Genomic DNA, 15,144 nt, shown 5'->3' with positions numbered 1-15,144 from the left:
TGCCTTGTACATGGCAAGCAGTCATTCTTCTCTGAACAACAAACACACAATTTCAGCAGCATTCAATAACAAGCATTTATTTCTCATTCACATGTCTGTAGCACAGGTGGGTTTAGCAGATCTAAGCTGTCCTCCTCTGGGCTTGATTCCAAGCCGTGGCTGGGTCCAAATCTTTTCTATATGTCTCTTATCACCTTGAACCATTGGTTACCAAAGCATGAGCTTCTTGCAGTCAAAAGCAGGAGCACAGTGAGCCAGCCCACCTGCACAAGCATACATCCAGCCCCTGCTCACATGTTGTCTGCTAACATCCCACTGCAAAACAAGTCACATGGCTAAGTCCAACATCAATGGGTTAGGAAATATGTTTCTCCAATGGAGATAAAGAGAGATAAAGTGAATATTTGCTGAACGAAGTTTTAATTGACCATAGGCAGCTGTTATTATTATTTTAAATGCAATGATAAACTGAGGCTACATTAATAGATGTCTAATGCCTAGTTCAAAAGGAGCTTGTCTAGTCAGGTAGTAAAAGGAAGAATTCAGCTATTTTAATAGAAGTGACCCCATCCCTGCTCACCAATGGCATATGCATGTGTGAGTATGTGTATGTGCGTGTGTGAGTGTAAAGAGAGAGAGAAATTTATTTTTCTTTTGGTGAGGAAGATTGGCCCTGAGCTAACATCTGTGCCAATCTTCCTCCATTTCATATGTAGGACGTCATGACAGCATGGCTTGATGAGTGGTGTGTGGGTCTCCACCCAGGATCTGAACACACAAATCCCAGGCTGCTGAAGCGGAGAACTTAACGACTATGCTACTGGCTGGTCCCAAGAGAGAGAGAATTTTTAGAAATAATTTTCAGGTTATGTTGCTAGCATTTAGAAGACTTTCTCAGTCCATGACCTACATGGTCATGGTCTCTCTACATCAAGTTTCTCCAACATGACCCTACTCAATGCCCAACTCTCACTTTCCCACCAGTCATATTTGATTGACGAGGGGCTAATACTTCTACCAAGTTAGGCCAATCAAATAATCTCTCCTGGACATTCATAATAAATGTAAAATGCATTGTTCCGCCTGGGTTGGTCGTCTGATGGAAGGACCTTGTACACACTGGGGCTAGCCATGTACTGCAAAGCTTGCTTCAATGAGAGAGGTAAAGCAGAGAGCAAGAAACTTTGAAGAGAGAAGAGACTTGACTTTGTTCCTGCAGTTTTTGGTTCTTGGTTCTGTCTCAGACGAAGCCTAGCCCTTCTTGGGCTCCATGAGATAACCTAGTACCCTTCCAATCAATTGATCTTTTTAAGGCTAACCAAGGTGATAGTCTATTTCTTACCTCCAAAATAACCTTGGTCAAAAGCAGAAAATTCTTGTGTTTTGGTTTGAAGTGAGCAAATCAATACCTACCAATGAAGAGCCATAAAATGATCTTTAAAGTATTTCCAGTTCACTGTCATTTGTAGTATATTTAAATTTATATACCTCATCACCTATAGCATCTCATTTTATTCTCAACAAAGCAAAACTAAATTAAACTAAATAACACTAAATTCAACTCTGTGAAGTGGGTAGGGAATATAGAATTATCTACATTTAACATACAGTAATGAATTAATGAATTCTATAAAAACGTATCTGGAAATTTTTCATAAATGTATCCAGGTAATTAATTTCTAGATTAAGTATTTCCTTTTATTTACCAAGACTCTTAAAGATACCCTCGAATGCAGGATGAGCCCACTTACTAGCACCTCATATTGTGTGGTTTAATTAACAAAAATATTATGTAACACATTTACCTAATATGTGTGGTCCAGATTTCCACTGAGCTCCCTCTAATTTCCCTAATCTTTTGGAAAAAGTAAAAGTTTTGCTGTTGCTGCCTCTTTTGGCTTGTTCACTAATGTTAGGACTCATTCCATATCTCCTAGGTTTGCAGGCTGTCATTTGCTACTGTCCGTGACCAGCAGAGGCTCATATGGTCCCCCTGATGAGCTGCTATCCCACTTTGCTTGATTTGGGGAAGATATGGAGTAGAACTTACTGTTCCTTTTGTTTCCTCAAGTCCAGCACACAAGATTTTGACATGCGTGTACATTTCTTTACAGAACAGTTAAGATAATTTTAGAAGGAAATTTCCATACAAGCTGGAAAATCTTTAAGTTCTAATAAAAAATTCAGAAAATCTTGAATTTTCTGTGAGTCTAAATAGGGCAGGAATCTAAATACTGAGGACTTCCATAAAAAAGGAAGGCTTCCATGGATACCTCCTCTAATCTTCACATTCTTCCACACTTGTAGGTACATACACTTTCTCAAAGAACCTCTTGCTTCAGATCGTTCCCTCCAAATCTATTTCCCATTCATCACCATTATTATATTTATACATAGTGAAGTGTTAAGAGCATAGACTCAGGCTCCTTACTGTTTAGGTGAATATCCTGGCTTTGCCACCCTGTGGTGCATCAGCAAGTTATTTAACCTCTCTATGCCCACATTTCTTTTTCTATGAAATGAGTATAGTAATAGCACCTATATTATTACATGGTTGTGGATATTAAACTGATTGTTATATACAAATGCTTGAAGAGTGCCTGTCATGTAATAAGCACAAAATGTGTTTGTTATTTTTATTGTTATTATTATTCATATACACTGCTCCATGTCAAAATCTTGTAGGCTCAAGTACTTCCTCAGGTTTGCCCAAATGACACTAATATCCATCACTACTCACTGCCAAAGTTTGACTATGATCATCAGCCCTATGATGAAGATGAAGGAAGTAAAGCATACAATTAGCGTCTCCTCATCACCATTCTCACCTGTGTGACTCTGGTCTGCTTCTTCCTTTAACAAATGGAACTATTAAAGTAAGCACATCTATCAAGGATAGATATTAACTTATCTTTCAGCTACAGTCTAAATCCATACTGAGAAAAGGAAAACATTTTTTTTTCCAATTAGCAAGGAGCCTGTCTGCTCTGTGAGTCAATGGCCCCCAATTAGTGAGTAGAAAAGCATTTGATTTCTTTCCTGCCCCACCCCAATGGGCCTACCTGAATCATAAAAGAGATATATTTGCTTTTAAAGTGTGCTCTCCTGGTTAATATGGAAGGCCAGGGAACTCAATACTTTATACCCAGTTGCCCCCACTGATGGAAAGAGTATAGAGAGATTATCAATCTCTCCCACCATATCTAGAAAATACAGAAGCAGTGAGAAATCCCAGATATTTGAAACTTCCAAGGGCTACTTTGCCCTTTTCCTACTAGCCATTAAGTCCTGTCAATTAACTTTAAACTTGAATTAGGTCAGCTGGGAAGTCCTAGTCTGGTTTAAACTAGAACTTAGTTTTCCTAACTGCTGTCTTTTCATAATCACTAAGATGTTTTTTATCTATAAAATAAGCATTTTAGTTCATATTTAAGAACACATGAAAATACTATATTCTATTTATCTAATTGTCTAACATAATTTTAATTTTCTGCTTAAAGTATGCTTATAAACTGGAACATAGAATAATAGAAACTAAAAGATTTTGCTATAAATACAAGCAATGTGAGGACTGTATTATTTAATTCACTATAGCCTCTTCCAGTAGAATTTCTCTATAAGATGCTTAAACCTATACTAACATGTATTGCTGAGAAATCAAGTAAAAATGTTTGCATAAGGAAATTTTAAAAGTTAGTTGTAATATTTTCTTAAATCTCTCTTTTTCACTTCCATCACCATTAAAATTTTGAGGTTTAATTTAATTTTGCTTAGGCAAATTACAATAGAAGTGATTCAGCTACTCAAAGAATGTATTCTGGGGAATTGAAGCTTGCAATTATTTGTTCTGAGATGTAAGTATGCCTTAGAGAGATGTTTTAGAATCTACTCGGGTTTGCCAGGTGTTCTAACTCAGATGTGCTCTTGACTAGCATGTCATCCGAACACACTGCCAAATGAGGGCTCTTCTATTAGTGGCTCTCCATGGGGTACTGCCACATAATACAAGTAATTGAAATAAAAAGAAAGTAGACTATATTCATATGATTGTCATCTATATTAATAGTAGTATATTTTGTCAGACCATATTATCAGTAACACCAGCAGATAGCATGCAAAGCTTATATTAAGTTGAGGAAATATTTCCTCCCAATAACTTGCCAAATACAGTAAATTTCATTGAGTGTATATCCAACTTGGCTGTTTTCTTTGCAGACCATAAATCTTTTATGTTCTGATACTTGTAATAGATTTAAATACCAAAACCATGATAGTCAAGAAGTTACACAATTAAAAACATTTTCTTGGTTGTTGAGTATCTGATTTCATACTATATTTATTTTCAGTTACAAGAGCTGAATCATATGTCTGTAATATCGTCAGAAAATCTGACTTCTAGTACTAATTTCCTTGCAGACTATATGAGGAACCTGTGCAAGCCGCTTAATATCCCCTTTCTCTCAATTGTATCACCTCCTCAAATGCGAATTATACAATCTACCATTTATATTGTGCTCCAAAGAGCTATGTATATATGTGGACAAACTTAAGTATATAAATACTAACAATTATACGTCATTATCAGTGTGAGGTAGAGTTTGCTCTTGTGAGTCTTTGTGAGTTTGGCTTTTGATTTGTCCATAACTTTTAGAATGAAAGAGATGTCAAGTATCACTGAATATGTTTCACCTAGTAACCACTGATGATGCTCTCTAAACATTCCTAAATTATTCCGAATAGAAGAGTATAAAATGATAGGGCACATTTCCAATAATTAGTCTGCTTTAGGGACAGAAGTTTATGTGTACAAAGTAAAGTTTTCTCAAGTCCTTTTCCTTAGCTTGCTTCTCTTCGCCTCTCCAAGCAATAAAGGTAGTGCTAACATTTTATTGCTCCCTAAATTTAGTTCTACATTTTCCCATGTCTTTTACACAGATTTATTTATGAATGAACTGGGTTACTTTTTGTTTGTTTTACTCATGACATAAAGAGATGTGCACAAGTCATTTTATGTGTTTTCTTTAATCTGGATTTTCCTTTCTAATAGTGTATTTGTGGGTTTGAACTTTTTAATAAATAAATAATACTCAAGTAGTATTAGAGAAACAATAAGCAATTCTCATGGCTTCATCAATATTCTGCCATTCTTATATAGGCAAATTACACTTTGATGGTTTCAACATTCATGACTTGATAATTACAAGCACACATAAACTTAAAACTGGCTTATAAATTAATAATGTCTACCATACAAGTTTGCAGGGCCCTGAGGCTCAAATAAAGTAGGGCAAGGGTCAAAGGAAAGAAAAGAATGGAAACAAAATGCCCTTTAGTCTCCTCCTGGCCCAATCATCTGTCTAAAGAAAACAATTTAAGGGCATCAAAGAGAGGATAACAACTTTATTCAGCTAATGTGCATGAGGGAACCCCTGAAGACCAGGTAACTCTCCAAGTTGAAGCTAAATTGGCGTTTTATAGGATCGGGGGAAGAGAGCAGTATGTGCCGTCGTGGCTTGGCTCAGATTGCACTTTGTGTCTCTAACTACTCTGAAAATTGTGGTTACAATACCTAGAGATTATTCTGTTTTTTTCCTGCCTCTTTCTCGTGTCATTGGTACAATTCCATCCTGATAACTGCCAGTATGCTTCTTTCGAGAGCTGTTGTTTGCAAGCCTTGCGGTGTGTTGGTTGGTCAAGGTTCAGGGGTGAAACGGAAGCCAAAAAAAAAGAGGGAGGGTGGAGAAGGAAGAGGAAAATGGAAGAAGGTAAGGGTTGAATATTAGGGAAATGGGGGACTCTCTATCATGTCTAATTTAATCCTTTTACACGTCTTTCCTTATAGTTCTGAATTTCTTTGCATCAAGTAAATGGTCACCTGGGGTCTAAGAAAACATGTTAAGAGTCAATGAAAGCCTATGAAATTTACAAATTCTTTGAATCTTTCTCCAAGATTGAATTTTATAGCCCTTTTCAATTATACTTGTAACCCAAATGTCAGTAATGCCATTTATTCACAATAATTATTTACATAACTAAAGTTTTGATGCTCTGACATTTATACAATACAGAAAAGGCCCAGTTGGGTTATCCATTGGAGGGAAGTTACTATATAGTAAAGCTAGCAACTCAATTACTGAAAAACATTTCATCCCAAAGAAACATTAGAGAAACAATTCTTCCTTTTCCGCTTCTGGTAAATTTCAGTAGTTTGAATAGATTAGAATTCACATATGGTTTCAATAAATCTAAATGATAGAACAGAATGGAATGGATTCATTAATGACTTTGGAATGAACCGCTTATAGTTTGAAAGTTAACAATGGTCTTGGTGGTATTCAGTCTTACTCTCTAGAGTGCAAAGGCCAATTTTATCTACGTTGTAACACAATGTTTTAATTTACAAACAGTCTTCTTCTACTATTATCTCTTTTTGGTCCAGCTCTCTTTGAAAGAATGAAAGGTTCTTGGCATCAATTCCTATTTTTCTCGTATATGGCCAATAGAACTGATGCTATTGCTTCCAGAACAAACTTTCTCTTTTCTTCTCTCAAAATATTGCCTTAGAACTCGTTATTGGACACTTCAATTTTTTAAGACCAAAACATGACAAAAACATTTGGAAACTTTATTAGTGTTTACCCACCTAAATACACCTTTACTTGATTTCCTTATTATAAAATGGAATGTTTTTCTGCATATTACATTAATTTTTCTGGCATGTGTTAACTGGTTAACTGTAGAAATGATCTCAACTCTATTCTTGTTTAGAATAACTAGACTTTGAACCAGAACCTCTCTGTAGTTCTTGCTGTTTCAGAAAATGTATGAAAAAGATAGTAATTTAGCACCATGTGCCTTATAATTAGCTTAATCGTTGTCAGCATGTAGCTATAAACCAAACACCAATTAGTCCTATTTGTATATCCATGGGCTTTTCTGGTTGTCTTTGAGTTAAAGTTTCTTATTTGTGCAACTTAGAGCCCCCCCAGTGTGCAAGTGAAAATGTTTTTTTATACATTTTTAAATGTGCAAATTAACTGCATATTTAGTTTCATTATGCAAATGAGCTGAGCTGATAAGTTCTTATTAGCAAAAGACTGGTTTGGTAATGCTTAAAATTCAACAAATGTAGGAAAGCAATCTGTGATATGCTTCAACAGTCCACGAATGGTAGTTAGGTATTATTAGAGATTCTGTTACTGTTTAACAATCATTTAATCCCTATAGCTTCCTGTATTTAACAAAGGCCTATTTTCCAAATCGAAGACAGCATATATATCAAAATGAGCTATGTTCACATATTAAGACAAGCACAGAGAAAAAGCAGTACATACGTGCTGAGAGCAGTACAACATCCTGAAAAGGATTCAGACATATATTGAGAAAGGCATCCATAAACAGAGCAAGTCACACACATAGAGACCCAAAAACATTCAGAGAAATAAACACATTCGGGAAAAGAAATATTCTCAGGTCCAGAAAACGGATTTGAGAGTCCTACAAAGGTGTAATAAACGTTCATCGAAATCTGTTTCCTCATCTTCTGGGAACACTATTAGGTATTTTCCAGCCTTGCTTGCAGATGTGGTCATGTGACTGAATTCTAGACTGTGGAAAGAGAGAAGATAATGAGTTCAATTTCTATGATTTGCCCCGAATAACAAACGTCCTATGTGCCTTTCTGCTCTGGCTGAATGGGATGGAGATAAGCTAAGCTCTATGGTGACAGTGGTAGCTCTATGTTAAAGATGGCAGAGATGATATTAACCCAGATCCCTGACATGGAACTGAGTCCCTCCTTGAGTCCCTTCTCTACCACTTTGCCATCCACCTTGGACCATTAATGGAAAGAAATAAACACCTTGGCCTGTTAAATGGAAAGAAATATATTTCTCTGGTATTTGGACCATTATACATCTCGATGTGTTACTTTTGCCTAGCATGCTTGAACTAATGCAGTGAATGAGATATAAACCTAAGAGACACCTTTCAGCTTCTTGTGAACTTTCTATTTTCCTTCAAGGATTGTCAGAGCTTATTGAGTTGAAGAAAATACTTTGATGGATTTGTCTTCAGCCACCATGATGTCTGTGTATTATAAGCCAAATACCAGGGCTTAATGAAAGAGATAAGATAGTATATAAATAGCACAGAACTAGAAATTAAAAGGTATTATTTATATTGACAATACTGTTACTTCCGAGCTGATGACATAAACAAGTGACTTTTCCTAACTAGAACTCCCTCTATTTCCACATCTGTAAGATGTGAGAACTTAGATTAAATGATTACCAAAGCTCGATCACACTGTAGTTATCATTCTGTGATTCTATAATTCAAAAGGGCTCAAAATATTACAGACATTCTTCTCTGTAGAACAAAATAAAATTAAAGAAGGTGAAAAATTATACTATATGTTTTGTTTCTCTTCTACTTTCTTTGGGACTTTTGAGACTTGAGCTCCAGCCCTGATATAATCCTGAGCTAGTACCTATTACTGTCTCATTTGTTACAACTCAAAGATGGTAGGGTAAGATGAACAATTTCTAAAATCATTTTAAAATCTAATGCACTATGGCACTGGCAGATAGGAAGTATTAATCTCCAGGAATAAATTGTTTATCGGAAGCTTTGTTAAGCATACCCTGCTTCTGTGAACAAAGGAATAATTTAGAAACTATCTGGGCTTTGAAACAGGATCTGTGTGATAATGAGCAAGTTGCTTAACCTCTCAGAACCTTATTGTCCTCAACTGTAAATGGGGGTTAACATTGGCCTCCTGCTGTTACAAGGATTAAATGAGATTAGAAATATGAAAATTCCTAGTTTATCCCTTGCCACACAGTAGCCTGTCCACAAATGTGTAGACGATTCCCCAGTTTACTGCACAGTGTAGAAAGTGTAGGCTGCACAGCAGGCCCAACTCTGGCCCAAACATTTTCAAGCCCCTGTGAAATACTCAGGATGGTTAACAAAGGCTCAAATATTGGCAGAACACGCAGGTTGTGACAGAAAGACAAAATAGAAATATGACATTGTAAAAGTAATGGTAATCATCGATGAACCTTTTCTTGGAGTTACATAACTTAGTCTTATCAAGAAAATGAAAATAATTGCTTTCATTATTATTTTTTTTAATATTAAGCAACTGTTTGCTGTCAAAGTAATAAGGGTAATTGACATTTCCTGACCATATACTAAATGCCAGTGGTGCTTTTTCTTTGCTGTAGAATTTAATTCTCAATATCAAATGTTCAAGGTAGGTGCCCTCCTCTGTTATTCATGGTAAAAAAAAATTGTCGAAGAGCCTAAGTCTCCTGCCTGAACCATCTATTGAACTCAATGTAGAAAGAAAACCCATGTGTAGAGTCAAACCTAAGTCTGTCTGGCTCCAAAGGCCATTTTATTTTTACTATAACACATTAACTTTCAATAATAAAGTCTACAACACCTCCAAATCACTGTGCTTTAATTCACCAGCTCTTACTGCACTCATCATTCCCACCAAGTGACTTCATGTATTAACACCCAGAGAAACAAATCCCAGGGTGGGGATGTGGGGGTTGTATAGCAACTTATAGGTTTACTAATCTTCTCTAAATGGTGCATTGTATTGTGAAGGACACAATTGTCCCAAATATTTAAATATACGTATTTATTGCCACAAAGTGAGGAGGTAGTGGGAGCATTCTGATATGTGGTTGAGTCAAATTTAACATGGTCAGCACAGAGAACAAACAAGAGAAACTTAGTTGTGACAGTTCCTTTGCATGATGTCATTTGGTTTTTGTTAGTAAAAATCTATAAGTGACATCTGTTTATTCATTTGTGAACGAGACACAGCCAAATTTTGTACCAGGTCTCTCTGCACAGTCCCCTGAAGGAAGGCCCCTTGTAAGTGATGATGTGTCAAAAGTCACAAAAAAACTGTTAAGATTCTACTTCTGCTGCGAAAATAGTGCACTTGATGGATATGTGTGTGAAATGTATTAAATCCAGATGAGAGTGGTATTTCTGTCTCCATTAGCAACAAACACCCAAGAGAATGAAATGTTTAACTTAAAGAAAAGATTGTTTGTGATCGAATGGCAATTTCCTTGAGAGAGGCCAAAATGTAGACAACTATACCACCTGGATATGCTTCAAAAGTTTAGTTCCCACCATCCTCCTGAATCATTATACGTGTACAAGTAGATGAATTCAGGAAAAGTTTTACTGTTAAGTCTGGAAAGAATTTCTTCAGTTTTTAACAATGTTCTTTCAAGAATTGTTATTCATAAAACTTGCAAGAATTATCATCAAACCTACAAATTAACCTTCTTTTTTTATTACAGGTAATTTTTGAAATGCTCTTGTGTCTCTAGCTTACTTTAGCAGAATTCCTATTTATGTACCATTTGTGTACCAGTGGACTCCATTCTCAAATCAGGAAAGGTTCCCATGTGCTTTTCCCTTGAATGCCTCTAGTAGAAGATTCAATCAAAGGACTCAACCAGGTAAAATTTGTGGGTAGGCATCATGACTCAAATGGGTGGTTGCATATGCATTTATACCAAATCATTGAGGTATTTTGATTTACAACTTGCTGTAACAAACAAGTTAAAAAGAATAATAACAACAGTGTGAGATAACTATAAACTAGTTCTTTCAGTTATCATTTGCTGTGAAAAAAAATTTAAAAACTTAATGTCTTAAAGCAACAATTTTATTTGCTCACAATTCCACAAGTCAGCAATTTGGGCTGGGCATAGCTGAAAATTTTTCTCTTGGTGTCATCTGAGACCCCTCATGTGGCTGGCATCATCAGACAGCTCAATTAGAATTGAATGATCTAAGATCAACCCACTCACATGCCTAGTGCTTGGTGCCGGCTGTTGGCTGAGGCTGTGAGGGCAATGGGGCCATTTTTTTCTCATGTTCAGTAAACCTGTGTTGGCTTTTCATGTGACAGTCTCAAAGGAGCTAAAATAGGACAAACCCAAAGTGCAAGTGTTTTTCAAACCTCTGCTTTCTTCTCCTTTGCTAATATTCCATTGAGAAAGTTTGTCTCGTGGCTAAGCCCTGTGTTCTTAATGGGAGGGCAGGAATGTCACATTTCCAAGGGACATTCATACAGTGATGGTTTGTCTTCTAGTCACAAGTTATTCATATTGCTCCTACATGCAACGTATCCTCATTCCATCCAAAGAGTGAAAGCAAAATGTTCTCTATTCTTGCATCTCAATTTCTCCTCATCTTCTCATTCCTTCATTTCATTCCCTCCCACTCCACCAAACTTTCTTTTCATTTCTTAGAGTACTTTGTGTTCTTGTCTTCTGCATACAGTCTCACCTTCCACCAGAGAAGGTCATAGAGATTTGTGGGCAGTTAATTCAGGAGAGAAATTAGGGTATCATCTATTTGGATTATTTATATAATCTGATTTATTGGGAGAAGAAAAAATAGACTCACTTTCATTTTTCGCCTACAACTGCTTTTCAACTATATCTTCTTTCCCACCCACTGGATGATATCTTGGGTAGATCCCTTAGCTTTCAGGTATTAGAAGAGCAGCATTTTCAGATATTAAGAAATCCAATCAGAATTGAATCAAAGTTTTTATTTCATATCTAGTTTAAAGCTTCTCCTCTTCCCTGAGTTTAGACTTGAATCTAAAATTCTATATACCAGCATTGGATAAAGGGGAGTCAATTGATTTATCCTCCAAGGAAGGGAAGGAAAATGGGAAGATCAAAAGTGAGGGAAGTGGCAAGATCTTTTTGATTGGTGCTGCTGTGATTTGAATTCCTCACCAACTGTGTAGCAGATACTCAAATATCAGTCACTTCTCTGGCAAGCCACGTTGTGGATTATTCTTCCTGCTAGAAAACTTTACCCAGTGACTCTCCAATAGGGGCTATTCCTCTTCAGTTGACTGCTGCATACCTAGCACCCTTAACTCTTGCGCCTATAGTAACCCCTTTCTTCTAGGCTGAGTCACCATCCCAGCTGTCCTATTGATTGTGGTCCTTTCACGAATGTTAGGCTTGGCTGCTTTCTGTGCTGACCACTCTGACCTACAGGAACCTTGACTCACCAAACCCTGGGATTATGGGCCATTCCCACTGTCTTCAGAGGCAATGTCAGACAGGCTTTTTCCTTTAGCCTTTTAAAATAAGAGTCAAGGATAGTCCCTATATACCCCAATCTTTAGACAAAGATCATCTCTTTCAAGATCTCCTTCACCATGCTTTGCTCTGGTAGCACCCTGAGATGGGCCTGGGAGTTTCTGAAGCATGAAAAGCATCCCACTGGAGTGAGACGTCAATCTTCCTTTCTGATAAGCAGTTTACCATCTTTCGAATGGTTTTCTAGCTTCCTCTCTGGTTTGATTTGTGTGGGAGCATCTCTCTTCCCTCATCCAAAGAGAGTTGAGGGGAAATGCCTCAGTGCTTTAAATGGAAAAGTCTATTGAACAGCCTGTTACTAAAATATTTATTTACTTAGCATTTTTCCCCTCTGCACACTTAAGTTCGATTTCTAATGTAGCATGCTTTCTGAAGTAACCACTGCTACCGTTCCTTAGCTATCATTTGTCTATTCCATGTGGATTTACATATTTGTATGTGCATGATGGTGTATACCAGGAGACACTCTTCTCAGCCTAATCAGAAAAACCTAAGACTTTTCTTTTTGCTCTGTTGTACTCTGTGATTGGTGCTGCCAGCATTAATCTCGGCAGTTCTCACTTTCCTTTGCTGCATTAACCAAGGTTCTGTGTTTCCCATTGCTTTCTTGTCACGATTCTCTTAGTCCTACTCCCTCAAGAATAGTTTTCTTCTAAGACCACCGAGCCTTGTAAGACCAGGCTTCAGTGAGCTCCGTGTCTTCTAATGCGCCCCACCCATGGACAGGAACACAGGTTGGTGACCTCAATTTACACATAATCTTCCTGGCCTTGCTTCACATGTTGGCTACTCCAACCCTTAGCCACCCAGCACAGCCTGGTGTCCCACTGCTGGCACATCTCTCTGCACTGCTCAAAACCTTGGGCCATGATTTTTCACATCTCTCCTGACTCTTGCCAGCTGTGCTCTGAAATATTCTAGGAACTCTTATTTATCCTGCTCTCAAGAACTCTAACTTCAGGTAGAAATGGATAGGAGTTAGGCTGCAATAGTTATTTTAGGAAAAGCAGATTGATGTATCTATTTCTTTTTCTGTTTTTCCTGTACAGACTTTTTCTTTTCCCAACAACAATGAGGTGAGGGCTGGAAAATTCATGTTTAATATGCAAAATTTCTAGCTGGCCTTCAAACAGTCACTAAAAACAAAACAAAACAAATAAATAAGACCAATTGTCTCTTTTAACTTAGCACCAAATATGTCTAGATAACAGCAGTATTCGGGACCATACCCCTAGATGAGAATGGGTCCCTCCTTTTCTATTTCAGATGTCTGGGAGCACAGAGTATTGACTGATCTATTATAAACTCTATCACTTAATCCTTCTAAATTTTTCTAGTCTGGACTCTATTAAAATTATTCAAATGTGTTCATGCAAGTGCTCAGACAAGACCAAAAGTATGGAAAATGTTATCCCAAAAGATGCCCAATTGAAATCAGCACAACTCCAGCTGTTCCAGGTCGCTTCCATTCTTTTAGATAGAATATACTGCAAGAAATTTTAAGTGGAAAGAGAGCTATTTTACTTAAAACTTAAGTAAAATCTCAAGATCTATCTAAGTCTGAAGTAGCTTGAATCTATGTTTGAATGTAAGATTGATTACTTGAATGGGAGGAGTAATATTTTTAAATGGTTTTCTGATCATGGGTCCCCTAGGCAGAGATGGACCCTTTCTGAGTCATGTAATTCCAAGGCCATGGCATAGGCTCTAACAATGTGTTCACTTGATTATATATTTTTGTAAAATTTGCAAAAGTGCTATTTAACCTCAATTGTGTGTATTGGCTATCCTCTTATACTCCAGCATCTCCTTAGTCATACTTCACCTCTTGTCTGGTGGCTTTGATGCGGCACAGGTGCAGCTAAGGTGAAGGGGAGGTAGGGATGAATCTGTTTAGTTTAGGTTTGGTGGTTTGCAGTCACTTCTGTACAAAGTTCAAGGATTGCTTGCTACCCACCCAGATGCAGGAATGGCTTCAGAACAACCACTGCTGACCTATTGGGACTGTGACTGATCCTGCAAGGTCAGAGGTCAGATAGCTCTGTGAAAGTCTCCTATGATGTCTGATATCAGCAGTAAGTGGCTAACAGTTAATGAATTTCCTTCAAAGACTATTTAACATTAGTTATTGAATAAGAACCTTCGAAATGCTCTGATATCTTATAGCTCATATATGAAAGAATCTTGAGAGATGTTTTTTCCAAATTTGACAACAATCCTAAAAACACCCTAAAAAAATACGATGTTTCCAGTAATACGGTGTGAAGCTCAAAGAAATTTTTCTAAAACTAACAATAAGAAAACATTTCAATCAACAAAAGATTGAATTATCTGAGAAAAGATTGAATTATCTTGCTATTATTTCTAAGGAAAGGGATAGTAAGAAATGTTGTCATGTGAAGAGGAAACCAAAGATTATGCAGCAATTGTTGGGGAAAAATATATGTAAAATGCGTAACAGAAATGTCTCAGGCAGTTTATAAATTTAAAAATACCGCTACTTCTCTGGATTTTGTAATATTTGTGATTAGCTTTTTAAAATTTTATAGCTTTTCATGATTTCTTTTCTTTTCCAATTTCATGTATAATTTTTATTGTAATTATATTTTCCTTTAAAGAAGGGCCCACAGATTGCATAAGCTTCAGGCCCCACAAAACCTGGATCTGCCCCCGCCCCTAGGGTATATAGATTAAATAGATAGATAGACAGGTAGATAGGTAGGTAGGTAGATAGATAGATAGATAGATAGATAGATAGATAGATAGATGATAGACAGAAAGATACACAGATATCCAGAAAAAGTGAACAGTTCTCTCTAGTTCACTTCAGCTTCTAGGAAGTAAAATTAGTGATGGCAGACAATACCCAAACCATACAGGACTTTATGGATTAAAATCAATATTTCAATGCAACCAGCTTGCACTTAGGAGCTAACTAGGAGCCAGTGCAAAACACGTAGATGGCTCACATAAATAA

General features: G+C 36.9%; 1 long non-coding RNA gene across 1 annotated transcript in view; it reads right to left on the bottom strand.

Moving 5' to 3' along the window:
* Positions 1 to 5,917: 5,917 nt before the first annotated feature.
* LOC147918074 (uncharacterized) overlaps positions 5,918 to 15,144 on the bottom strand; it is a 54,480-nt gene continuing 45,253 nt past the window's right edge. Inside the window, exon 3 of the long non-coding RNA XR_015549159.1 lies at positions 5,918 to 7,608. This is a non-coding gene — a long non-coding RNA (uncharacterized LOC147918074). The remainder of the gene's footprint in view (positions 7,609 to 15,144) is intronic.

The sequence above is a fragment of the Ceratotherium simum genome, chromosome 2 (genome assembly GCF_057802395.1).
Source record: "Ceratotherium simum simum isolate JZ-2026a chromosome 2, ASM5780239v1, whole genome shotgun sequence".
Lineage (NCBI taxonomy): Eukaryota > Metazoa > Chordata > Mammalia > Perissodactyla > Rhinocerotidae > Ceratotherium > Ceratotherium simum.
This window is presented reverse-complemented; position numbering and strand designations above follow the sequence as displayed.